Genomic DNA, 24,892 nt, shown 5'->3' with positions numbered 1-24,892 from the left:
TTTTAAATTTAATTTTTTTTTCTCTGTTATTAAGGACAACCAATCTGACAGACGACGCCCCCCCCCCCCCCGTCCTTCTTCCTTCTGAGGAGGGAGAGTGAGAGAGTTGTGTGGTGGAGCTTAGCTGTGTATCAGTTGTTAAAACACCACGATCTAAGTTTTATTTGGGGTTTAGTCATGGTACTGATCCAGTGAAGTTTATTTAGCCCAATATTGGGTAATGGGGAACCATAAAGGCTGGTGGAGGGAAAGATGCAGTGCTCACCGTGGTTGTCTGAGGCCTCACATTGCTTGTGTCCATCTAAATCCCATTGCTTCATGGAACCCCCTAAGTTTGTGGAGAAGAGCAGCAGTGATGCTATGGTGAGATAATGACAAGGAGCAGAGGAGAGAATATCTGAAGTCCTCTTAATCTCCTTGCTTTGCCAGTAAATCCGTACATATAAAACAGGTATTGCAGTGTATGCATGCAGACATATCCCTGGTAATATCCCTCAGATGGGCTGCTGAGCAGCTCAGGCTCTTTTGGTGTCCTTAGCTTCTGAGCTAAGTAGTAGCTTAAAATTCATCACAGAGCAGGGCTTGGAAATGAGGATCTGGCTCATCCATTCCCCTCTGGGCATCTGTTTGCTTGAGCTAGCGAAGGGGGTGGAAAAAAGCCCCTTGCAGGGCTAAGCAAGGGGGGATGAGAGGCTGTCTGATGGGTGACTGAAGTCTGGGCTGTTGCTGTTCCAACAGGTGGGCTTTGGGGGAGACTGTTTTTACTCTAATTGTTTTCCGAGCCATTAACCAGAAACGTTTTGGGGTTGAATCACATTTGTTAAAACTTCAGGATAGCAGCTTGGGTTTAGTCTTAGTCTGAAGAAATTCTGTGTTTGGGATGACTCAGGTGGGCGGTGAAGTGAAACTAAAATGCAGTTCAGAAACATAGCCTGGAGTGCTGGAGATTCAGGTTCCTGATTTTACCATAAACTTGATAAGCTCTTCCCCCCCTGCTCTTCTTGCTTTTTTTTTTTTTTTGCCAGGCTTACAGGCATATAAAATCTAATTCCATTTTGGACACTGAATGGTATTTCCCATTGTCTGGCTGCGTGCTGTTGTAGGAACCCAGCAAATAGGTAACAGTAAGTACAGAGGTGTAACTGGAATTTAGGCTATGTGCATTTGGCCATGATTTCTGAGTCAAAGAACAGACACTAAATCATGGCTCCCAATTGTTATTACTATGTAGAGCAGATTAATTTTAAGCATTAGGGATTTTGCTCTGAAATCTAAAGACCCTGACTTCTAAAATACAAATTACATTGCTTGCCCTCCCCTCAGCCCCCTGCACACGCATCTGTAAAATGGGATGGTAAAAAGTGTGTCCTACAGAGGAATTGTAATAGCTGTCATTCCTAGCATTATCTTCTAATAAAAGAATTAGAAATTTAAAAAGAATTAGTCCTTGATTGCAATTCAGACAGCATGCAAACAAAAGGAAATGCCATCCCATGTTCCTTTGGCCTCATGTTTTTACTCGCTTTGACTTCCGTAAGTCCAGATGCAAAGTAGAAAAGCAAGAAAGCTCCTGGCTCTACACAGTAAAGGGCATGGGAGGAATCTCAGCTCCATCTACCCTCCTTTTGGACAGAATAACATATTGTGCCGGGAAGGAAGTTAATTCTTCTAATACAAGTCAACAACGAATTACAGTTCCCAACCCCAGAGGGCAGAAGTGAAGGGAAAAGTGTGTCTCAGAAGAACAATGTTTCTTGGGATTGTGATTGTATTGTGTTTCTTGGGACTGCTCCTGCTGGTGAAATAGTCACTTCTCCCTTTTCAAGGCCAGAGTATGGAGTTGTGACTGAGCCATAAAGAGACCAGGCTGTCACAGCCTGGCCATACGCGCACCCACAGAAGAGCCACATGTCACGCTGGAATCACTAGAAGCTTTGCCTGAATCAAATATCCAGGACCAGGTCTCTGTGCTTAAATCATTTGGGCTCATTTTTATTTTTTTTTCTTCCTCCAAAGAGCAGACAGAGATAAGTGGTCCCTCCTTTTAATTTATCTGTGACTCAGCTTTGGACAGAAAGTATTCATATGAGTAGATGCTTGATGAAGGAAAAAGGGTCAGAACTGACCAGTAAGGACACAGGGCTTGTAAATTTACATCTTTTAATTTGCTGATGGAAATCAATAGTACCTGGTGTGTTAGAGTCCAGACTAAGAAAGTAGACATCAGTTGGCCTGTTTTCTGTCCCTTAAGGACTGTATTGATGCTGAGAGGACAAAACAAGAGGTCTTATTTTTAGCTATTTTTTACTTCATTTTTTCCCTTTGAAATCTCAGATAATTCAATAATACTTAACGTGATTTGTAGGTTTGTGCTTTTCTCCATTTTTTGTCTGTCACTGTGAAATATATTTGCAACTGTAATGGATTTCTGTGTAGAATATGTATCAGACCCCTTGCTTTGTTTTTTTATTCAACTGCCTGTCTGTTTAGGCACCAGCTCGGGAAGGTTCCTTCTTTCAGATGTCTATATCTGTTTGTTCTCTGAGATTCCATAATGAATCTGTTTTTGTACTATCTAGAATTAATGAGTTGTAGACAAGCTTTGTCAGTTCCTGCTATTTACTTTCCCTGCAGTTGTGATGGTTTGCCTTTGATGTCATAAATGTCATAAGTTTAAATACCTTAAAAATTCATTCCAGGGACTTTATCATCTGAACACTAATGTCCTCTGTATTTTTTCCTAATTTGCTGAGTTAGCTGTGTGATTTATTTTATGGCACGTTCTGTGCTTGTATTCTCTCTCCGGTGTGCTGAAAGGACGATATTTATATCTCAGTCATTAATTAATGGTAAAGTATGCTTAATTTCTTATTGAGGTGTTGGGTTTGTAATTGAGTAGTATTTGGGTCATGGACGCAGATGAGATCAAGCACCAAAAAAGGTCTAAATGCTTGTCCAAAATTTGTTCTGAAAATGGATTCCATTATTCTGAGGAATCTCCATGAAAGGCTCCCTGGAAAGTGAAAAATCTCATCTGAGCTTTGGCATGGGGACGTTCACTTTTGAACAGGCCAGCAGGAAAGACGGAACCAAACAGCTGACAAGAAGCCATGCAGAAAAGAATTAGCAGTGATAGCAGGACATGCTGTAACTCAATTTTGAGGATTTGATTATTCGTTGAACGACAGGCTGTTTTTCAGGTAGAGGGACTGTCTTGACTTCTTAGATTGATGTTCCATGTAACAGAGATCACTGAATTTCATGCAGTATTTTTTTCAGTAAAAGGAATGCTTCCTCTCTGCTAGTTGAAGAAATGTTTGGTGTTTCTTTTCCTTTTTTACAGCTTCCCATGCTTTAAGCAGTACTGCTTTTCACTGCCATCTTCCTCCTTAAAAAGGCTGGCCAGTAAGGAAGATGTGTTCTCAAAGCACACTCTGAAAATATGATAGCAGGGCTTTGCTGGCAACAAAAAGGAGAATAAACAGTAAAACAGGAATTGGTTACGAACCAATCCTTTGATATTGGTAAAGTGGAAGGGCTCATCCAAAGGAGTGAAAGATGGACAAGTAGTGTATTTTTGCATACAATAACATTTCACAATTCATTTTAAAATGACATTTTTCAAAAACAGCATAATCCTGCAGTGGATAAACCAGCTGTATTTCTGCTTCAGTGCTATATTTTTTCCCTTGCTGTCCGTGCTTTTGAGGGAAGTTCAGTGCTTGTTTTCATGTATCAAACTTTTTGAATGCTGAAAATTTGAAGCAAGAACGAAGGGCCAAAAAAGTTTTGTTTCAGTGGCACCTTCTAGTCTGAATGCCTACAAGAAAACTAGTGCTTGGTCAGACACCTGGAGTTTTCATATAACAGCAGCTGAAATACAATTTATGTCTTTAGGAAAGCCAACCAGACTGTACTTTCCTTCTTTCAGAATTAGATCCTGGGTTTAAGGGGCTTGTGGAAAAGGACTTCTGGAATGATTTCTTTTCAGAGCAAGTGAATGCAAGGAGGTTCTCAAGATTTTGTAGAAAGTCCTGTCCCCTGGAAAAAAAAAAAGGGGGACAAAAATACACACGGGATCAAACTCAGGAGAAGGGGGAAATCCTGGTCTGTTTATAGGTTAATATTTGAACTATATTATTAAATATGGATGAATTCACTCAGAATAAATCATCTGCTGAAGTACAGATGGAGAGTCAAAGTTCTGGCTCTCATCTTCCAAGATTTCTTTCCAGGCAATGATTGCAGAGAGAAGTAAAGCCTGAACATTCTTTCATCTCTGGCCCCATGGATAGAGACTGCAGAGAGAACAGCTTTCTTTCAGCTTTGCCATTGATTTCAGTAGAAAGAACTGGGCCTTTTGACAGAGAATAGACTTTAAATCTTGCAGGTGACTGTATCAACAATTCCCTTTCCAAATGGGAAAATACAGTTTTTCTAACTTGACAGAAATGACCGTGGATTGTAGGCTATGTTTTCTTTGATTCCAGATCTCAAACAAATTGAAGTTGACTCTAACTTCTCTAGCCTGTTCCTCATCCTTCAATTATAAAGGAAACTCAATTATGGTTTGAAAAAAAAATGCAGGAAAAACAGTTGGTAGCCCACAAAATATGTTCATCAAATTGCCAAGGTAACTGACATAGAAAGTACGTAAAGCTAAGAATACATGTTCGTCTACTTTTTGATGTGGTTGTAGATTGAAGAATAATTTACGTTGACCTGCTTTTCCTAATGCATCATATTTATTAGTATTATAAATAAATTGTGGCTGAGCATGGAAATAAATTAAGTGCTAAGATGTAGTGACTTGAAAATGTGTTTGTGGAATTAACTTCCTCTTTGACATATGTGTGCCAGCATATTGCAAACTTGTAGGCAGTTCATCTCCCTACACGTTTATCAGGAGATGACCCATGATCTTGTTTATTTTCTCCACAAGATCTCCTTCCCTGACATAGCTGCTGTGAGATCATCGATATGAAGGCTTCACCTAGTTTTCACCTAAATTTCCCTCTCTGTAAGGCAGAGGAAAAAGCAAGATTTTTATACTACCCTTTAAGCTGTAGACTCATTTGCTGGTGACGTTAATGCTTGTTCCTGCTGGGCTGGAGGCTTTGGTGAAGGGTAATGCTTTTTCCTTATAAACCAGTTTGATGCCAGTAATACATTCAGCACAAAATCTCTTGATTTTTCTGGCAGCCCAATTGTAGCAAAACCAGAACACGAGCATGGAAGTAGATGGCTTTACGTGCCGTGGTGTTTTGGGATATAGCTTAAACAAGGAATGAAGGTAATGAATGTGTTTCTGCATAGGTTCACCAGCCCTCCTCTGCAAGTGGGGGTGCTGCCGCTTGCTGCCCTCCTGCGTGGAAAACTGAGGTAGAGACAGGGTGACTTTGTCAGCTGTGGCTGCTGTTGTCTTCTGCTTGATCTATCACAGCTTGCTACATTTGATGCCCACGTCACTCTGAACCTGGGAATACGATTCATTTAAACTTCTAAGTAGCAAAGTAAATAAATTTTACAGTAACCTGTTATGCCTTTAATAGTATGAGTGTTGATAGTGGTTTTCTACAAAGTCCCAAGGCACTTTACAGCTATGCTATTAAAACAGGAGAAGGCAAAATATATAAGCTATAGGAATGGGGATGGGGGAAAGTCCCTGGTCATGGTTTAATTTGTGAAGGGTAGATCAGGGCCTTGTTCATTACTGGCTTCTTACTAAGCTTCTAAACACGTGTATATGCGTAAAATAGTTATTGTTGGTTGTATGCGTGTGGGCTAGAACTTGAAAGCAAATTCATTAATCATTAACAATGTCTCAGTACTGCAACTATTAAATAGGCAATGATTCATCATAAATGATTCCATAAATCTCAAATGCAGAACTTGAAAGAGGGCAATGCCAAGAAAATTAAAGCAAAACCAGGAGTTTGCATAAAGGTTTGTGTAGCATAACTGTTACAGTGCATCCACTGTGGCTGCCCAGTCGTGTATACAGAACTTCTTACAGATTTTCTCACTGGCTCTAGTTGAAGATGTATTTTTGTGCTGCCACAGGGCTCTGCACACCCTTCTAGACGCATCATATAACAAGCTCTGTCCATGTATATATTTGGTGACAATCCTCCTCTGGCCATTACTGCAAAACATGGCTCATGTCATTCCAATATCCTACACATACTAGATATTTGTTTCCTCTTCACAGTCCTTGGCAAGAACTCTAATTTCCAAACCTTTTCCTCATCTTTTCCCTTTTCATTCCACATTTGATCTAGCAAGTCCTATGTTAGTGCCTGAACATCTGGTTTCACTGCCTGCACAAGGCCTACCCAGAGAATTTTTAACACGTGTTAAGATCTTGACTTACTGCAGCAGGAACTTGATGGGATATGCTGGAATATGGATAGGAAAGGGATAAATCTTGCTCAGGAAGGTCAGGAAAAAAAAAGTTACTTTGCAGCTGCAAAATGATGGAATTCACAATCTTTGGAAAAAGAACTTAATAGATTAGAAGGTCAGAACTTTCAGATCAGCTGGTCGTGCTGAACTTTTTTTTTCAGGGGCAGCAAAGAAATGATCTTGTAGCGATGTTTTAGCTGTTAGTCATCAGGTCTAACAAAGTAGCAGAAGGTACCAGAAGACCAGCAAGACAAATCATAGTGATGCAGCTCAGCCTCAGCTCTCACAAAAATAATAAAAAAAACCTATCTGGGATAAATAATTAAAATACTCATAAGCAACTCTAACATAACACGTAAATGCATAAGAGCTAGCGTGGGTTTCCTGAGAGCACGTCACATTGAATGAGTCTAATGTCCTTTTACAGTAGAGCAGCAGGTTCTGTGGACAGGCAAGAAGCTGTAGGTGTTAGATACTGTCAAAGCTACTCTGAGGTTGGCCTGACTTTTTATATGGCTCTCTCACAGGCCAGGTAGGGAAAGGCTGGAGCCACGGTTGACACAGAGTGCGAGACTAACTGGTTTTATGTGTTCAGGCTTGTTATCGGTAGTTCACTTCAAAATGGGGGATGACTTGTCTTTGAAGACAAGGTAGGAGTTGCACTGGGTCATGACTCAAATAGTGTTGGCCAAGCTGACACCTGCACAAAAGAGGCAGACACGTCAAGGCTTTGACCTGCACAGCTTAGTTATCTCTTACAAGTAACTGGTACTGGTAAAAGCTCCGCCGAACGTTCAGTTCTGGGCACTGTGCTTAGAGCAAGACAGGGACCAGCAGCAAGAAAGATCAGAGCCTAGTAAACAAGATACGTAAAGACTAAATGAATGGAATGACACAGATCAAAAGTAGTTTAGAGGCTGGAGGAAGGGAAAGTAGAGGGGGTAAGAGGTGGTGATGCATAGTTTCTGAAAAGTTTAAGGATTTTTTTTTTTTTTAAAGTGTCTAAGTTATTTTCTGTATTCCAGCTGATAATGAGCGTAAACTACAGCAAGGAAGATTCAGATTAGGCATTAGGAGAAACAAAAGAGACCAAAAACAAACCCACAAAACAACAACAACAAAAAAAAAAAAACATTTTTGATGTAAATAATGCAGCATTGGAATAAATTTTCTGAGCTGGCTGTAGAGTGTCATGAGAAATCTTTAAGGATTGCATCTGACAAAAGTTTATCTAATCCAATGTAAATATAGTTGAGCCTTCCTTAGGGCAAGGAGATACCCAAGATTACATTTCTGGGTCTATTCTTTCCTTATTTTCCCATGATTCTATTAAATACATTAGGAGACCGTGGCGTTCTAACATCATCTTGCTCACATTTTGCTGGAGACAGTTCCTCATGCTACCCTGAGAGCTTGCATTGAGTATCTCTTTGCTAAAGTATCTACAAAATGCAAAATGAATAAACAGTCTTTTAATGAAATGTATCCATGAAATGCAGACCACTTCCCCTCAAAACTGAATTAAGCTTTACAAGTGATCAATAGCTAGATTTGTGTTTACTGAAAAGCACTGTTGTAGAGTTGTATAAAATGTCCAGAGAAAGAGAATGTGGCTGATGCTTTGTCACCGTGACTCTGATAGCATCTGAAGCTAGCTGGCTGTCTTAAAAGATTTGTGACTAAAGATTGATCTTGTCTTTCAACTGCAGGTTACTGGGTCAAATTTAGCTTAACCCCAGAACTATCAATAATGCTTATGACCACATGCCATTACACCCTGAAAAAAAACACAATCCTGTTCAGATTTCTGTGAATCTGGTATTTATTATCATTCCTTTTACAGAGTAACAAAAACACTGTGCAAATCAAAATCTGCAAGTCTTTAGGTATCTATTTCATTTTCCCCTTTGATTTAGTCTTGCCCCAAACTGGATTAAAACACAGTTATGGTATGTGTTAAGTGACTGTGCCGCTCCTTGCGCTATCTATCCCTGCACACATAAAAGTCCTTGTTGTCCATAATTGCATGGCACCATTCACAAGTGTCACTGCAATATTTGAAAGCAAACATGCCTAAAGAGGGAAAGAAAGTGCATAATTTTCTTCGGCTTGTCAACAGTGGGCTAAATCTGTCACTTAGCGCTGCCATGGCATGAGATTCAGCTTGCTGCTGCACTAATGGAGCTGTACGAATGGATGTTTGAGTGGACCGGTACCTATGCCTGGTGGTAGTGCTCAGTACAGGGATGCATTCACGTTGATCATAAATGATGTGTCACATGAATTGAATTCGACACTTCTGTAATTAAAAAAGAAAGAAAACTTCGTTAAAAAAGGATTAAGTCACGTTTTCTAGTTTGAGATAGACATTGAGTGTCATACATGGAAATATTTTCTATTTCAAGGCATCCCATTTAATCAGAGAGCTTTAAAAAGTTACTTATTTCATCCTTGTTGAAAGTTACTAATTGTGAGTCAGAGATCTGTCTGCTATGAATATGATGCCATTTTCATATACAGTAATTTGCCCAGTAGATAGACCTTCCTCCTTTTTTTAGGTTGCATATGCTTTTCGATTTTTGAACTCCTTTATTGAAGTATTGTCTAGATTTTAACATTTACGGAAAAGTCACTGGCCTTTTCTTCCATCTTTATTTTTAGTGAGCTGTATGCTCCACTGTGTAAACTGGGTCTGCTTTATACTGTGTTATATATGTGTTTGTTTTTCATGTGCCATTTTTTTTGCCATCAAAGTGGCCCCTTAAGTGATTAAGGGACACTATTTCAGTTCTTCCAACTCCATAATGCTTATCCTTGTGGTCACATCTCTCATAGATTTTTCCAAATGGAGCAGGCAAGGTCAGAGTCCTTTGATAAGGAAGGATGAACGAAGGGTGTTCAGCACTGGTGTCTGTGCCCATTCCAGGCTGGTGTGTCGCTCTTCTACATAATGACAGTGGTCAGAGTTAAAAACTCTGGATGTAATTACATCCTTTAAAAGAGCTTCAGATTTGGCTACAGATAACTCCATCCTCTTGCCCCCTTAGTCCTGCTGACAATCTCTTCTCGGCCTGTTGAGCATACTCCAGTCCGCTGTTTTCTACACTTTTGCTCATTGTTTCCGTGTGACCCACATAGTTGTCTCTTCAGTTGTTTAAAGGTGTATACTAATGTGTTTCAAGCTACCTGACTATTAAGGACTGTCTATATTTTGCTACGCTGCTTCTCATTTTCATTTCTGTTTTGTCGCTGTTATAACTGGAAGCCTTAATTAACCATGTACTTCACATGTGTTACCTGTTACCAAGGCAATATTGTCTTTAAATCTGAGGAGGTGGATTTGCTTTCTTTTTATCCCAAGTGCTCTATTCTGATTTCAGATCTGCACCTGCTTAGTAACAAAAAGACACGTGTTCAAGGGGCTAGCTGTAACCTCAGTTTAAAAGTACAGCCGAGTCTAGGTAGGATTGTCTTTAACCTCTGTGCTTTTGGTAGGAGCCCTGTATGTTATAATGACGTTAAACTCTGATGGAGTTTGTCTTTCTTCAAAAAAAAAAAAAATGAAAAAAAATAATAGAATACAGACCGGGGGTAAGCCTTTTTGTGGAGTAATCAAATCAAATTGTTCTGAGCTGTGATTAATGGGGTGATGTAGAAGTCTATTCTGCAGGATGCGCTCTGTTAGAAATACCCACATTCCTGCTATTGGTTAAGTGGCTGAAACCTGCAACATATTTTGCTTAGTGAAATGTAAAAGAAAGACAAAAAAAAACAACCAAGCACCTCTCAGCCCCAGTATTATTTTAGCGTAAGAAGATTCTTTCTTAGTTGCATTGTGTCCATCTGCTCCTTGATGCCACCAGCTGCCAGCCATCCCAGCACATGCCCAGTTACACCAAATAGGTTGCCCTCCACCTTCCCTTATGCTGAAGCACTGTTCTGGCTTCTCCAGTTTTTCACCTTGAGGTCTTTAACTAAACTCCTCTGTGCAAAGGAGAAATTCTGCACAGATGAAAAGCAGGCTGTAGAAGGACATAATAATTATACCAGCAGAAAAATGTCAGCAGACTAATGTAGGTCCCCTATAGGGGTTTGAATCATCTTTTGAAAAGTGAAGCCATTAAATAAAACAAAATGTTAGAGATTTTGTTGGGAGTGACAGAAGCAGCCAAATGTTCTTCCTGCTCTATCTCTGACATTCTGCAGTTTTTGGCTGGGTAAGAACAGCAGGCTATCTTTCTCAGTTAGTTACCAGAGCTCGGATGTATAGAAAGGTTTCTTAAGACTGTGAGATGGGGGAGAGAAATGTGAACCGTGCCCTGGCAAAAGCACTCATCAGGTATTTTATTGCAAAACTGTGTAAAAATAAAATAAAATCTGCAGCTCAGTCCTGGGTACAAATGAGTTCGGAGGCACTGCAGAATCTTGTCAAGATTATCTGGTCTTTTGCCTCTGAATGCAGGCTCAACTACAAATCCAGAATTACACGGCCGACCTTGCACATTCATTAATAGGAAAATTAAAAAAAGTGCTAGAAAAACACCTAGTGAGGTGTGACCCCACATAATTCTTACAGAATTGTTATTCATCATTTGCATATGTTTATTTAAGCTCAGTGTTTATAACTGATTATTAATGAGCCCCTTGAAACTCTCTGGATATTGCCCTTGTTTCACCATGTTTCGCTATGGGGGAATGAAGGCTGTGCTCACAGGATTTTTGAATAGGCTCTCTCGTTATTCTAAGAGGAAAAGACATTCTTTGACAAGTGTGCAAAGGGAAAAAAATCTGCCTGTGAGTGGGAGTCCGGTTTTCTACCCTGTATCTCACTGAAAGACTGTAAGAAAGAATTCTTACATTACATCAACCACAAATGACATGAGAATTTTCTTTAAGTTACTTCTGAAGCTGGCACCCAGGAGACTCATGTTCATGCAGAAGATATTTTTAAATTTTAAAAGAAAAGTCAGGGGGTAACTTTTGTTTCATTCTCACATTTCTTTTTTAACGTGTCCCCTCTCTATTGGATCCCGTGTTCTTATGGGTGAGCCATTTCTGTGCTGCTTTTCTTCCAAACAGCGCTAATCCACTGGTAATCAAATGAAAGAACTGCCTATACAGGGCAGCTGCTCCTTCACCCCTGTGCCAGGTAGTACCAGCTCTGGAAGGGATTTCCAGAGCACAGCAAGATAGCTGAATCGCCACAGGATCTTGAGGAGAAACTTCTGGTTGACCCTTTAGATGCTGTTCTATGTAGGCTCTTAAATTAAGGCTATTAACAGCGTTGGTGTGCAGACACCAAGCATCTCATGGTACCCTCCACTCACTGTACTATTAGGGAGCCTTTATTTAGGACAGTCTGCTACTAGGGTAAAGAATTAGAGCAGCAGGATAAACTGTGGCTGTGAGGGTACAACTACAGAGCAGCAGGTGATAGGAGGTGAGGCAATACGGCCTCCTTTTTTCCCAGAGATGTCGTCTTTATATTGAGTTGGCTTTGGGGATTGCTTCATTTGGGTATGCTTTATAGGCTACTGGCAGAACCAGGAAGGTTTGGATATAGAAAACCAAGCTCTGTCCTTGTTTAGTTAACAGTACTCGGCGGTTTCCAAGTCTGGTATGTCCTCTGATCTGGAGCATGACGTTGCTTCTGCATCCTAAACTAATGGAGCATCTAACCTGCAGCATCGTTACTGGCAGTGACTAATGCATGAGCCACAAAGCGCCACTTGGTTTGCAGATCCCGTAAGCAGCCACAGCCTGATCTCAGCCGTACTCGTCACCTAGTGTAATTCCAGTCGAGCAAAGGGTTTTACTCTGGCCGTTACATGGTGTAAGGAAAATCGGGATCTGTCTCAAAGTGTACAGTTCTGACGTTAGGGAAAGAGGGGAAAAAAAAAAAAGATGTAACATGCATAAGAGCTACGATGTATGCTGGGCCCATAATGGCAGAGTATGATGCTTTCAAGCCAAATCTTAAGGGTTGTAACAGACCTGAAGCCACAACCCCTGCAACAAGAGAAAATGTAAAAAGCGACAGCGTGGAGTGACCTTGTTCTTCCTTTCTCTTTGGAAGAAGGCTTACATGACATAAAGACCTTGTGGTTTCGGTTGTCTGCTCAGAGACAGGACAGCCTCAAGTATCTCCCAGTTCCCATAGAAATAGATAACAATGATAGGTATGGTGTTAAAATGCATAACAATGCGCAGTATGCAGTCCGTAGGCTTAGTAGGGCCACTGCACGGGAAGCTCAGCAGTGCAGAAGTAGACTGAAGCATATTTTCCTATGCATGGACTGAACGGTGTTCCGATTACAAACTACATTTAGCGGAATACAGCTAAATAAAAAGTGCCCACGTCATATGCTGCAGCTAGATATATTCCTGAAGCACTTTAAACTAAAAAGCCTTTACGATTCTAAACAACCCATATGTCTGTCAAAGCTGTCATTGTGCTGCAGCAAGTAAAGGAAACAAAACTTAATTTGTAATGAAGCTTCCCCTGGCTGAAAGCACAAGTCTTCCCCGTTCTCATTTAAAGCCTCTGTTCACAATTGCAGCTCTCTCACTCTCTCAGACTCCTTATAAAATGCTTTGCATTTCTTTTTGAATCACGTCAAGTTAATTTTATGGCAAACCATCCCTGTTTTCTGAAACACACAAAAGAAATATAATTATTGCTGGGTGAAGAGGAGGTGGAAGTGAACTGAGCACGACGCTGGTAATTGTTTTTGGACACTGGTGCTGGGAAGATTCTAGCCACCTAAGCAAAAGACATCAAAAAAATGCAATTAATTATAAATGGGAAGTTTTGTAGTATACTTTCAAGATCAGAAAGAGAAAGCAACATCTTACCCCAAAACACAGTATACTACCCAGCAGATGAGCTTTGGGTAAATAAGCTGCTCCGTGGATTCCTGTGGTAGCTGACTAAAGGAATGTTCCCTTGCTTTGATTTTTCAGTTTGTTAAAGTGACAAGGTGAGATTTCAGGATGTTTGGCTTTAACCTCATCCCACTCCTATGGCAGTCAGCGGGGTTTTGTCCTGACCCAAAGGGGCATGCCAGCGTGTTTCTTGCTTCCTCCTGTAAGTCAGCCTCTCCCAGGAAGTCCCGATCTGCCCTAGGGCACGTGGCTCAGAAGTTCCAGAAATGCCTACTTTGCTTCCTTTTCTCGTGTAGACTGTGTTTTCAAACTTGTTTGTTTTGGTGCTTTTAAGGTACAATTGTTTTCAATTACTTTTGCTATAAGTGGCACTACAGGCAAGCGAGGCTGGCAAGATCTGGTCCTCATTGCAAACATTTCACAGTTGTAATCATCTAAATTGCCGTGTGAAATTGTTCATTAGATAAAAATTAATAAATCATATAAACGAAATCCAATGCACCATTAGGTTGTTGACATTAAATCTGGCATAAAAACATGGTTGTAAATGAAGTCATTTATATACGCATTGATTTGGGGCCAAATCCTGAGGTCCTTGAACAGGTTTCAGACCGGTGTTTGCTAAGGCAAGTCTATTGAATGAGAGTGAAAACAGTGACCCAAGTTACAGCTCTGGGAGCTATTTGTGAAGATTTTCATTGCTTTATGCCAGTCTCCCACATGCTGCATGCAGCAGGAGGGAATTCAGGCTCTGCAGGTCTCGAGGAGGGCAGGCTTCTCCATTTCCCTGTTTCTGATGGCACAAAGAAATCCTTGTGTAAAACAGTACCATAACTGACTTCCCTACAGGCATATGTGTCTGCAGCCTTGGAGTCTTGGTGGATGGAAGGTGCTGATGGTGGCCCATAAACTAAAATCTGTGGTTAGCGGGAGGAGCAGAAGCATAGGTCTTGCTTTTCTGATAGAATGATGGCTGAGACACACCCAAATTATTTCCTTCTTGCTTTCCTTTGGGCCTCCTAGAGCGGCTTTACCAAAGGTGACTCAGGTTCAGGTTCACAAAGCAGGTCCCCGCTGGCTGTGGGTTTAGTGTACACATGGCTAGTGATGCTGTAGCAGACCCTAGGGATGCTACAGAGAGAGAAAGGTAGTGAACAACACAACTAAAGGCGTGCATTTAATTGGAATGGCAATAAGAAGAAAATTCTTTTCTCATTTGTCACAGGATGAAACCAAAATAACACTTTTCAAATCAATGGAGCTACTTCACAATTATATCAACAGCACCAAAAACAGAGCCGAGCCTCAAGTTTTGGGGTTTTGTAGTCTCCTTATAGGGGAAAAAAATTTAGAAAACGAGTGATTCTGTAAACACAATTTTAGTCTATCGACAGATGGGAGAATTGGAGAACAGGTTGTAAAAGTATAAGCTAACGCATTATTAATATTGTACTGTTACGGAGCCAATTCATAGAGGAACTAAAAAAAGCCCCGTCCTATTGGTTAAGTAATCATTACACATATGCTTCTGGAGATTAATACTTTGATTTTTCAAAGCTTTTATATGTGTCAGTTCTGCTAAACGGATGAAACTGCAAAAAAATGCACTGGTAGCAAGTTTAAAGCAGTAATAGCAATGTCAGATACACTTCTGGGATAATCACAAAACTCCTTTACATCCAGTAGACCTAGCAGTCTCAGATATGGAAATAATACTTTTGACAACTAAAAATATTTGAGAAACTGGTAAAAGGCCGAATAACGTATTATATTTTAAACCCGAGTAGCTATTTCATGCCTTGGTATTGGGTATTATATTTATGCCATATTGATGATCATATCTTTAGATGTCATTGCATAATCATTGTGGCTTCCTCTCTTATTATGGTACCTGTACTTTTAGAGATTTTTTTTTTTTTTTCACAAAAAAAGTAATAATACATTTTTATTTCAGAAAAGTATCAATATACTTCAAGCATCAGGAATAGATGTAAACTTAAGAGGCCTCAGACTACCCACCTGGAAGTTATGTCGAATTCATGTTTGAGGCATAACACTATTAATTGGAATTTATTTACATCTGCATGGTCTAACTGTGTATTTAATACTTTTGCTTGATGGCTGTGACGAGAAATGCAGACAGGAAAAATGTCTTCTACCAAGTGCTCTTGCATAGTTTTGGAACATCTTTGTGACGCTCACGGACAAGCAACTAAGATCCTTAGTCCTTAGTTTTTTTTTAAAAAAAAGGGGGTGGTGGTGAGGGTTGGCTACTGGCCAGTTTCAGCTTTAAGATATGTGATCCAAAACCAGGATGGAGCAGAATATTTATTTAGCGTGAGATCAGATCGGGCCTCGATTTGATCTGCGTTAATTTTGTTAATAGGACCGGGCCCTTTGTGGGAGCCAGATAGGTGAATCGCCAGCACCTCGCAGGGTCGTGCCCCACGCGTAAGTGCTCATAGTGTCAAGCTGTGTTTGTAGAGATGCAAGAGACAAGAATGTATTTAACCGTATCACCACATCTAAACATATTAAAATGTATTAATAAAAATCTAAGGTCATATTCGGATGATTTGATTACTGATGCCCAGTGCCTGAGGGACTGCTCATAAAGCTGCACCTGCCATAAGAGGTGCTGCCTGGGATTCTGATCGAAGCATGGCTGATGCCAGGAGCTCTTCAAAACCCCACGAAGAGCCTATTTGCCTTGCTGGCAAAATATTAATCTTAGAGTTTTGTTTCTGGATAACAGGTTTCAGTGCCTGAAACCTGCAACGGGTGACTTCTGATTTACATAGAAGACAAATCAGGCCCCCAAGAAATTTTCTTTTTCTGACTCTGCCTGCCATTCCAGAAGGAAATTGGACTTTATGACACAGCAGACCTAGCAACAGCATTGTTGTTTAATATTATGGGTTGCATGAGTCTAAAGAGAAAACACTATATATCATGTGTGAATGTGTCATCTTTGAATCCTGATACTAACATGGGAAATAAGAGCAGTTGCTAGATCACTGAAGTAAGGTGAAAAAGACAAATCACCTCAAGGTGCCCCAGGATCCCAGCACTAGAATATTTGTTTTCTTTATTCTAATGTCTTCATTTATTCTTTTCCTGGTATTCAGTAGGGGTCCCTTCACACCTAAAGGAGGAGGAAAATAACCTCACACTGCTAAAACAATAGGCACAAAGAACAGGAATATCTTCTCAAAGATACATAGTGTGTCTGATGCATATCGTTATTTTTATTTAGCATCTTTAAAATAATGTTTCAATGGTTATTTAAGGTTCCCTGTAAGCTTGCTCAAGATGTTAACTCTTGATAACGTCTGCTTTGATTATTTAAACAAACAAAAAGCAAAGCCTTCACATAGCTTTTAAAATAATTCAAATAAGCTCGTTCATTTTCCTCGCTAGTAGATACTGTTTTCCTTGGAATTTTAACCCCTTAATATTTCAGCCATCCTGTTGCTATAAACTGATCCTTGATTCCCTTCAAAGAAAGCACACCATGTCTTTGGAACCGCACCTGCTTCTACCAGTCATTGCATGATTTCTCCGAGAGATGAGTACAGACTATTCCAAAAGGTGAAATAGAAAGGAAAAATGGAAATTGAAGTTTAAATGCAAGCACTTGAACAAATTGTTGGGCATTGTTTTTTAAGATAAAGATATTCCTTACTTTCCCATGATGTCTTGAAGTCTTCAACTGTCCAGCACTATTGAAAATCAAGGCATTTTAATCAGGTTTGGAGTCTAAAGTTGCACTTAATTTCATATGCTTGTCAATAATTTATTTATATTTTTTATAAATAAATAATTTATATATTTCATGCACATAATTATGCTGTTACTGTAACTTCTTCAGTTAGGAAACTTAAGCCAGGATCATACAGAGAATAAGTAACAAAGCCAGGAAGAAAGCATACTGGTCATGTCCTCTGCCTTGTAACTCCCAGGCATGTGCATTTTGCTTTTTGTCCAAAGACTGCACGAAGGTATGAATTTGGGAGCTAAGCAAGCTGACAATTTCTCTTCAAAGTCAGCCTTGCTGCAATTCATTTTCAGCCTTCTCAGTCTCTGTTGGACAGTTACAAAAGACAGCTTTATTATGCAGCTCTCTTTCCCCTATTTTTGTACAAATCATTTTCTGTTTGTCATGTTTAAGGCACCTTCATTTCCTCCGTCTCACAGAAGCAGAGATGATTACATTAAGTGGGGAAGTCTCTTCTCTTTGTTTTTGGGCTGTAAAACATGCAATTATTTGACATTATTCTTCATAAATTTTAGGGTGGTTTTTTTCTTTTCTGGTTGAATGTTAAACAAGCCGGCAAGACCCACATGGTAACACAGAGCTACAAGCTGAGGAAGGCTAAAATTGTGTGTGACTTTACGCTGTCCCTGTGAGATGTTAGCTACCGGCTGCATTACAGCATCTTCCCTTCTATATAAATCCACGGGAAAAGATGTAAAAGCTGGAAGGGACTGGAAGATATCTTCAATCCTGTTTAATCACCGCAAGTAAAGGGAAGATATTAGAAATGCCCCTGAGGCTAATCCTGACAAATCACCCTCATCTGAAGGGTAGAACTGCTATGTGCAGCCATGTTATGTTCAAGCTCCCACCCACAGAAAAACTGGAGCAAGTGTGAAGCCGTCAGCCTCACCCCTAGTCTTTGAGAACCTCATCTGGATGCCCAGTTTAAAGCTTGTAAGGTATTCCAATACTGCAGTGGTGAGGGTTGTATAGATACCTAACTGGCTAGAGGGTTAAATCTGCTTCTTGGGATGGGAATGCCAAATTAATGATTGCTTCGGAAATGTATATGACTTTCCAGCTGGAAACCGCATGCAGCAGAAGGCACCATGCTGACCAGAACAGCTGGTCCCCTGCTCCCTCTTCTCTCTCCATGGGTTCCCTTTCCCCAGGATGGCCATTGCTTGAACTGAGCAGTTTATAAGGATTTGTGCACGTGCGTGAGTTTGGTACAGAGGTACGTGAGGTGTGGGCAGGGGGCTGCTCTTCCCAGAGACCCCTGTAGGTGTAACAGAGGTGCTGCATCCGGCAATCAATTTTTTGGGGTGCTGGCATGTTCTGCTCCACCCCGTGCCCCACAGCAGGTGGGAGCATCTGCCCTTGCTTTTGCAGCCATTGGAACAGTGATTAAAGATGAGATTGCAAATTCCAAGGGCGCATACATTGCTCCAGAGGATAAATCAAGGTTTTGTTTGACTTAAACAGAAACAAGACCAATATTTTCATGCACTGACCATCTCAGTTTTGGGGGGAAGTAACCCGGTTAGTCACGTTGACTCGAGGGCTTTAAAAAATGATTGTATTTCAGAGAGGTGCTGTCTTTGGCATATCTGCAGGCCTTCCAGCTCTCCTTAGAGGCTGTGTTGGATGCAGAGCATAAAGCTGTTCTTCCACTTGTACCAGTTTCCCAGGGGTGGTGTTTTGATTTTACTGTAAACATGTCTGTCTGGTATAAGAATTGTGAAGAATCTTTCCTGAGCTCATCTTTTAAACCAATCCCTCATCTTTTCTTCCCTTGTCAAGGAAAAAAAAAAAAAAGGCATTAAGGAAGTTTAAGGCCCTTTCCCTTCAGTCCTACAATAACACTCAAAATTCAACTGGATACCCAATTGCTGGGACGTGATTTTGATTTCTTCACTGAAACATAGTGTATAAAAGTCCTTGACAAAGATGTATTTTCCAGTTGAGGAAGCCCTAAAGAATTTATTCCCATCCGCTCTGTTCTCTTCCCTCCCTCCCCTTCGCCTTGCTGCACACTGTGCTGCCTCCTCCCCTCCTCAGCTCTGCCTTCTCTGCACCCACGCGTGAGACCTGCCTTGAATCCTATTGAATTCCCTTTGAACTTCCACAATTTGTCCACTTGCAGGTCCCCAAGCACCTCTTCCCAGCACCCTGAGAGGCACAAATACCAGTTGAAAATCCCAGGAGCTGTGTGATGCCAGCATGACCACCCCTGTGGGGGCCGGGAGGCCTCCTTGCCTCCGTCTTTTGCTGCCCTCCTTGGATGGAGCCACTGCTTGTCTGGGCTGCTCATGGTGCCCTTTTCTGACTCCCAGTTTGTCAAGAACAAAAAACATCTGTTTCTCAGCGGAGTATGTAAATGATGTGACTGTAAAACGCTGGTAGTTTAGCGAGTTGTGACTTTTTATTTTGTTTCTCCCTTCCTAATCTAGCTGTGAGCTGGTGAGGGCTCCTGGGAGAGCCCTGGTGGAACCAGGGGCTTGCCCTACTAACCTGGCCCTCTACTGACACAAGTTGTTCCCGTGCAACCTTTAAAAAAATATTAGAATAACTTCCCTAGAACAGCCTTGGGAAGCAAACCTGAGCAATTCTGCTTTAGCTTGTGTTACAGCTTCAGCGTGCGACCCGCTGCTCGCCCTCCGTGCACCCCATATTGATGTCTGCCTAATGAAATGCTGCCCTGGAAAATGTATGGGTGCCCATTAATAGAGTAATTAAAGGTCTCGGGAAGGCTCTGATGAAATGTGTAACAGGTCAGGGAGGAGGAGAGCAGGAGTGAGAGACGGGAGGTGAGCCTGAGCCGCCCCCCCCCCCCCCCCCCCCCGAAAGGAAGGGGGTGCCCGGGGGCTTCCCCCCTGTTCTTACCCAGGCTGTGCCTTGGGAAATTTGGGGGCTGGGGAGGGGGGAGATGCGATGAGAGGGGCAGAGTGTGCCCAAGCCCGGCTTCCCACGGGAGTGGGGGGCACAAAAACCCCAAGTACATCCCCGGAGCCCCATGGAGGGGGGGGGGACAGGGAGGGAGGAAATTTCCCACGGCGGCGCCCCGGGGCTGCGGCTGCTCCGGCGGCTGAGCGTCACATCTGACGCGCGGCCCGGGCACACGCACCGGGCACACGCACACGGCGCCGGGCACACGCACAAGCCGGGGATCCCCGCGGGGTCCCCCCCCACGGAGCCCTGCAGAGCCCGGCTGCGTGGGTGTGCGTGTGTCTGTGTCCGTGAGTCCGTGCCGGGGGGGCCGTGCGGGCAGCAGCCGGCCGGGGGGAGCCGCTCGCCCGCAGCGGGGGGCGGTCGCTGCTCCCTGGGCTGGCGGATGGATGGCTGGGACGCAGCCCGCCAGCCCCTCGCTGCTCTGCTCCGCTCACACGGCTTTCCTCGGGGTTGTTTTTTTTTATTATTATTTTTTCCTTCAAAATCTCCCTGGGAATTTTGTCTTTTGCAGCTTTTTTTTTTCCTCCTCCTTCCCCTCCTGCTCTCCTTCTTCCTGCCGAGGATACGTTTTGCTTGCCAAGTTTGTAGTGACACCTCTCAGATTCCCCCACTCCCTATTTTTTTTATTTTTTTATTTTTTGGGATCTATTCCAGTGCCCGTTTGTATGTAGACACACCGTGGTTTTTTTGCCTCTTTTTCAAGAAAATTGGAATTCTTTGGGAAGCAAATGGATACTGAGGAGGACGATCCTAAAAATCTCCTTCTGAATCTGTAAAAGAGGTGCACGAAGAAATTGCTTAAATTCAGCCATCAATTTAGCTTCATATTAAGCACCTCGAAGTATTTATGATTGCAGAGCAGGTGCAAGCGAGGATTAGTAATAAGGTAAGGGAGCTATTTCCATCTTTGAGGCAGCAGCATTTGCTCAGGTTTATCAGCAGCTTCTCTTTTTTTCATAAAATCTGGGCTGATTTAATTGCATTTTCGGTGCTGTTCTCCCGTCCTTCCGAGTCTTTTAGAATACGCCTGCTTGCTTCTCCTCACTAACATCCATCCTCTCCCTGCCTGCTCTGTATTTGGGAGTTTCTTTGCCGTGCACATGTTTTGGCTGGTATTTGGTAACTGTTTAAAGCCACCAATCCTCTGGTTAAAATGATTCCTTGCCGTGCACTTTCTCCACCCAGCAGGACGCCTGAAAAGCCCCATGGAAAACCTCAACACAAAAGCTTTTTTATTTGCATTTCAAAAAGAGAGAGAGGTAGTTAACCCCCCCAGGGGGAAAACGGGCCGGGGGCGGGAGTGTGGGGGGGTAACGATCACGTCCTCCCTCTGCTGAAAGCGAATGAATTCCCCTCCTTCACCCCCCCCGGGGGTGGTCTGGTGTCTGGGTGCCAGTTCCTGCCCCTCCATGGGGGGTACCTGGGGGGCTCTGGGGGGGCTGAGCCCCCCACCTGCGCTCAGTCGCAGACGCTCCCGGGGGCCGTGAGATGCCGGGGAAGGGGGATTCCTGCCGGGGAGGGAGGGAAAGGGAGCCCCGCGGTTCCTTCGGGGATGCTGCAGGCTCCAGCAGCAGCCTTTACTAATTTTTGTTTTATCAGCTCTATTTAGTGATATAAATGGCACGAGCGAGGACATCAATTACCAGCTAACCGCGGCGATAGTCCGTGGTTTATGGGATTTAATGATTTCTCTTGTTTTGGAAAAGCTCTTGTGACGCTAACAATAAAGAACTCCATAAATCATCTAAATGAATTGTGTTCCAGTAAAGGCAATTTTTAGTCTTTTGTTGCGTATCTCCCCGTCCCGGTAATTAATTGCAGTATCAATTGCGAACATATTTGTGGTAATAAAGGTGCCATTACTGAAAAGGGACTTTCTCGATGTGGGGCCCATGTTTACTGAACTCCTACAGCGTGTCCTAGCTGTAGACAACCTCTGTCCTGTCCTCTCGAAATATAGGAAGCGATGGGAGCAGTGTGAAGCGAGCGCGGTGCGTGATCATACCTGTTCGTGGCGTGGCACGTACCTCGTCCTCACCCCAACAGCACTGGAAGCCCTTTTAATGGACTGCTTCAGTGGCTTAGGTTGAAAGCAGGAGGTAATCATCACCTAGGCCTTCTGATTATGTTTTGATTAAAAGAAAAGGCTTTTTTTTTTTTTTTTTTTTTTTTTTCCCCTGATAATCTTGCTGATTCTATCATTAGCTTGTCAAATCCTCTTACAAATAAGCAGGAGCAGTGCAGTTGAGTGCTTCAGCAGAGCATAGTAATGTTCCTGCAGTTATGTGAAAAAAGCTCCTCTTTCATACCATCCTTTTCTGTTGCTTTTTTTTCCCCCACCTTCTTCTGTATTCATGATTGTATTTTTGATCCATTATTTACAGTTCGGATGTATTGGAAAGGCTGGAATAAAATATTGCTGTTCTTTCAGAACAGAGGGAAACATGCTATGAGGAAAGGGATCAAGTTTGAATGTTTTAGAAAACAGTTAAGCCACAGCGTTTACATTTACCATTTCTACTGCTTTCAACAGTCTTTAAAATAATCTGCACGTGGTGATAGATGTAACAGACGTTTATATGTATTTATTTCATCCATGTAGTTTGCTATGTGTTCAGGTGAACAGGCTCCACTTAATGCTGCTGACAAATCGTTTACTGCATAAAAACATTAATCAACAACTGAAGAGGTGCAGGTTCAAGTCCCCATCCTATTAACTGGGCCGGTAGCTGCCCAGCACAATACAATTACAGAGATATGCTGGGTGCTTAAAAATTTATCATGTGTCTTTTTTGGAAAATACCCACATGCGAAACCTGGTAAGACTGAGTTCCTTGTGGCTGTTGCATAGACTTGTGAGTAAGGTTAATGGAACTCTTAAGAAGGTATTTTATGATATGTATGTAGACTTGAGCGCTGATTTCTTTGACACATTCTCATTAGGGTGAGCTTCACAGAATTTCTAGGTTGGAAGAGACCTCAAGATCATTGAGTCCAACCTCTAACCTAACACTAACAGTCCCCACTAAACCATATCCCTAAGCTCTACATCTAAACGTCTTTTGAAGACTTCCAGGGATGGTGACTCCACCACCTCCCTTCGTGACAATGAAATATCTCAGAGGTGCTGAGTTCCATCTTACTGTCCCCACTCAAGCAAAAAGTTCCACAGACTTCATGAATCCATGCATAAAGATGTTTTCAGTAAGAATTTCTGACTGTGTTCTGACTTAGAAGTGGTACCTATGACGCTAATACTATTTATTTAAAGTTAATTTGTCCGTGTTAGAAAGTTTACGGTTTATCTCTGTTAACTGGGAAGAGTCAAAGAGTGTTTCCTTTTGTGTCATGAATGCAGCCACTGCCATTCCCTCTCTGCCAAAGACCAGTTAGTGAGGGCAGATTTGGGTTGGAGCTGTGAAAATTTCTTTCCTCTGAACGTATGAAGAATACTTAGAAAACTGAATTGGTGACTCACTAGAAGGCTTGTCTATATACCTTTTTGCTGTTCATCTATGTGCATTTGAGCACAATGTGGTTCTTGAATTGACTGGTCACTGAAGAAATTCTCTGTTTATTTGTTTATTTTCCTGTTTGAACATGTTTATCTCCATGTGCTATAATAAAGATAATTTCTTAGGCAACAGCAAGTTGCAAGTACGTGCTCAAGTTCTTTGGTCAACACAGAGATTCCTTACCGGACAGAGAACGCTTCTGGTTGAGGTGTATAGCAACTTAAATCTCCAGCCATCATTCTGTAGAAGTAGAATATATTTCCTAATTAGTTCTTCATGTTAAATTAGCTTCAAGATTTTTTTGTTTTGTTTTGTTTCAGGTAACAAACTGTATTACAGAACTCTCATATTCTAATCCAGATGATGGGATTCTGTAATTTTGCCTTGGAAAGCAATGGATACAGTTTTTCAGGCATCAAAGAAACAAATTTGTTTTGCCCAAGTCTGTTGTTACTAATACCACTGCTTGGTCGCATTTCAGCTTTTACCCTGGAATCTCATGAAGGTTCAGAGCGCTGCAGTGCAACATGTGGCCAAGTTCTGTTGCTTTTACATGCATGTAACCCCATCACGGTCAGCAGGATGAGCTCAGTGAAGCATGCCAAAGTTGTCACCACTCAAAAAATGTTTGTATTTCATAGAATCATAGAATCAGTCAGGTTGGAAAAGACCTCTAAGATCATCAAGTCCAACCGCTAACCCAGCACTGACAAGTCTACCACTAGACCATGTCCCCGAGCACCACATCTACATCTTTTAGACACCAGAACTAACAAAAGTTGCTTTCCCAAAGATTTCTGACTTCTGAGTGAAACTCTTCCCCAGTTTCTGATGAGAGCTTCCATTCATCTTCCTCTGTCCCTGATAGTATATATATATATATTTTTTTTTTTCCTGTCAAGAGAAGTTGAGAGGAGTATTCAGTCTTGCAGAGTTTCTTATGTCTTTTTTCAAGACTTTTTCAAGACTTTTTCATGTTCCTCAGATAGGTTGGGCTGAATTCACCAACCAAGTGTGGTTGTGTAGATCTCACACACCAACAGACCACAAGTGCAGCCTTGTGTAGGTTATATATTTCCTCATGCACCAAGCTGGCAAACTGCTCACTCACTCCACAGCTTTCCAGTGCTGTGAAGCTTTTACTGCTGGTGACAGCTGGTGAGATGGCACCTTGGCTTCGTGTATTGGTGGTGCCAGCTTTGGGTCTGAACTCTCTGTGGAGCTCCATTGGGAAGAGGTCCACGTGTAATTGCCAGAAATCTACCATGTATCCAAATGGTTAAGACTGCTTTTTATTATTATTATTATTATTTTCCATTCATAAATAGACTAAGATTTCATAAGAGGTTAGCTTTAGCAAGGGAAATGGCCATAT

General features: G+C 41.9%; 1 protein-coding gene across 2 annotated transcripts in view; it reads left to right on the top strand.

Annotated features, from left to right (window-relative positions):
- Positions 1–24,892, top strand: part of NLGN1 (neuroligin 1) — a 419,732-nt gene that overhangs the window by 28,428 nt on the left and 366,412 nt on the right. The window contains exon 1 of one of the 2 annotated variants that reach the window (XM_035334992.1): positions 20,151–20,888. The exons of the other annotated variant lie outside the window; for it this stretch is intronic. The gene's annotated coding sequence lies outside the window, so the exon portion shown is untranslated. Of the gene's footprint in view, positions 1–20,150; positions 20,889–24,892 lie in introns of those variants that run through there. 2 annotated transcript variants of the gene reach the window in all.

The sequence above is a fragment of the Oxyura jamaicensis genome, chromosome 9, assembly GCF_011077185.1.
Source record: "Oxyura jamaicensis isolate SHBP4307 breed ruddy duck chromosome 9, BPBGC_Ojam_1.0, whole genome shotgun sequence".
Lineage (NCBI taxonomy): Eukaryota > Metazoa > Chordata > Aves > Anseriformes > Anatidae > Oxyura > Oxyura jamaicensis.
The sequence above is the reverse complement of the archived record's forward strand: the minus strand, read 5'-3'. Positions and strand labels throughout refer to the sequence as shown.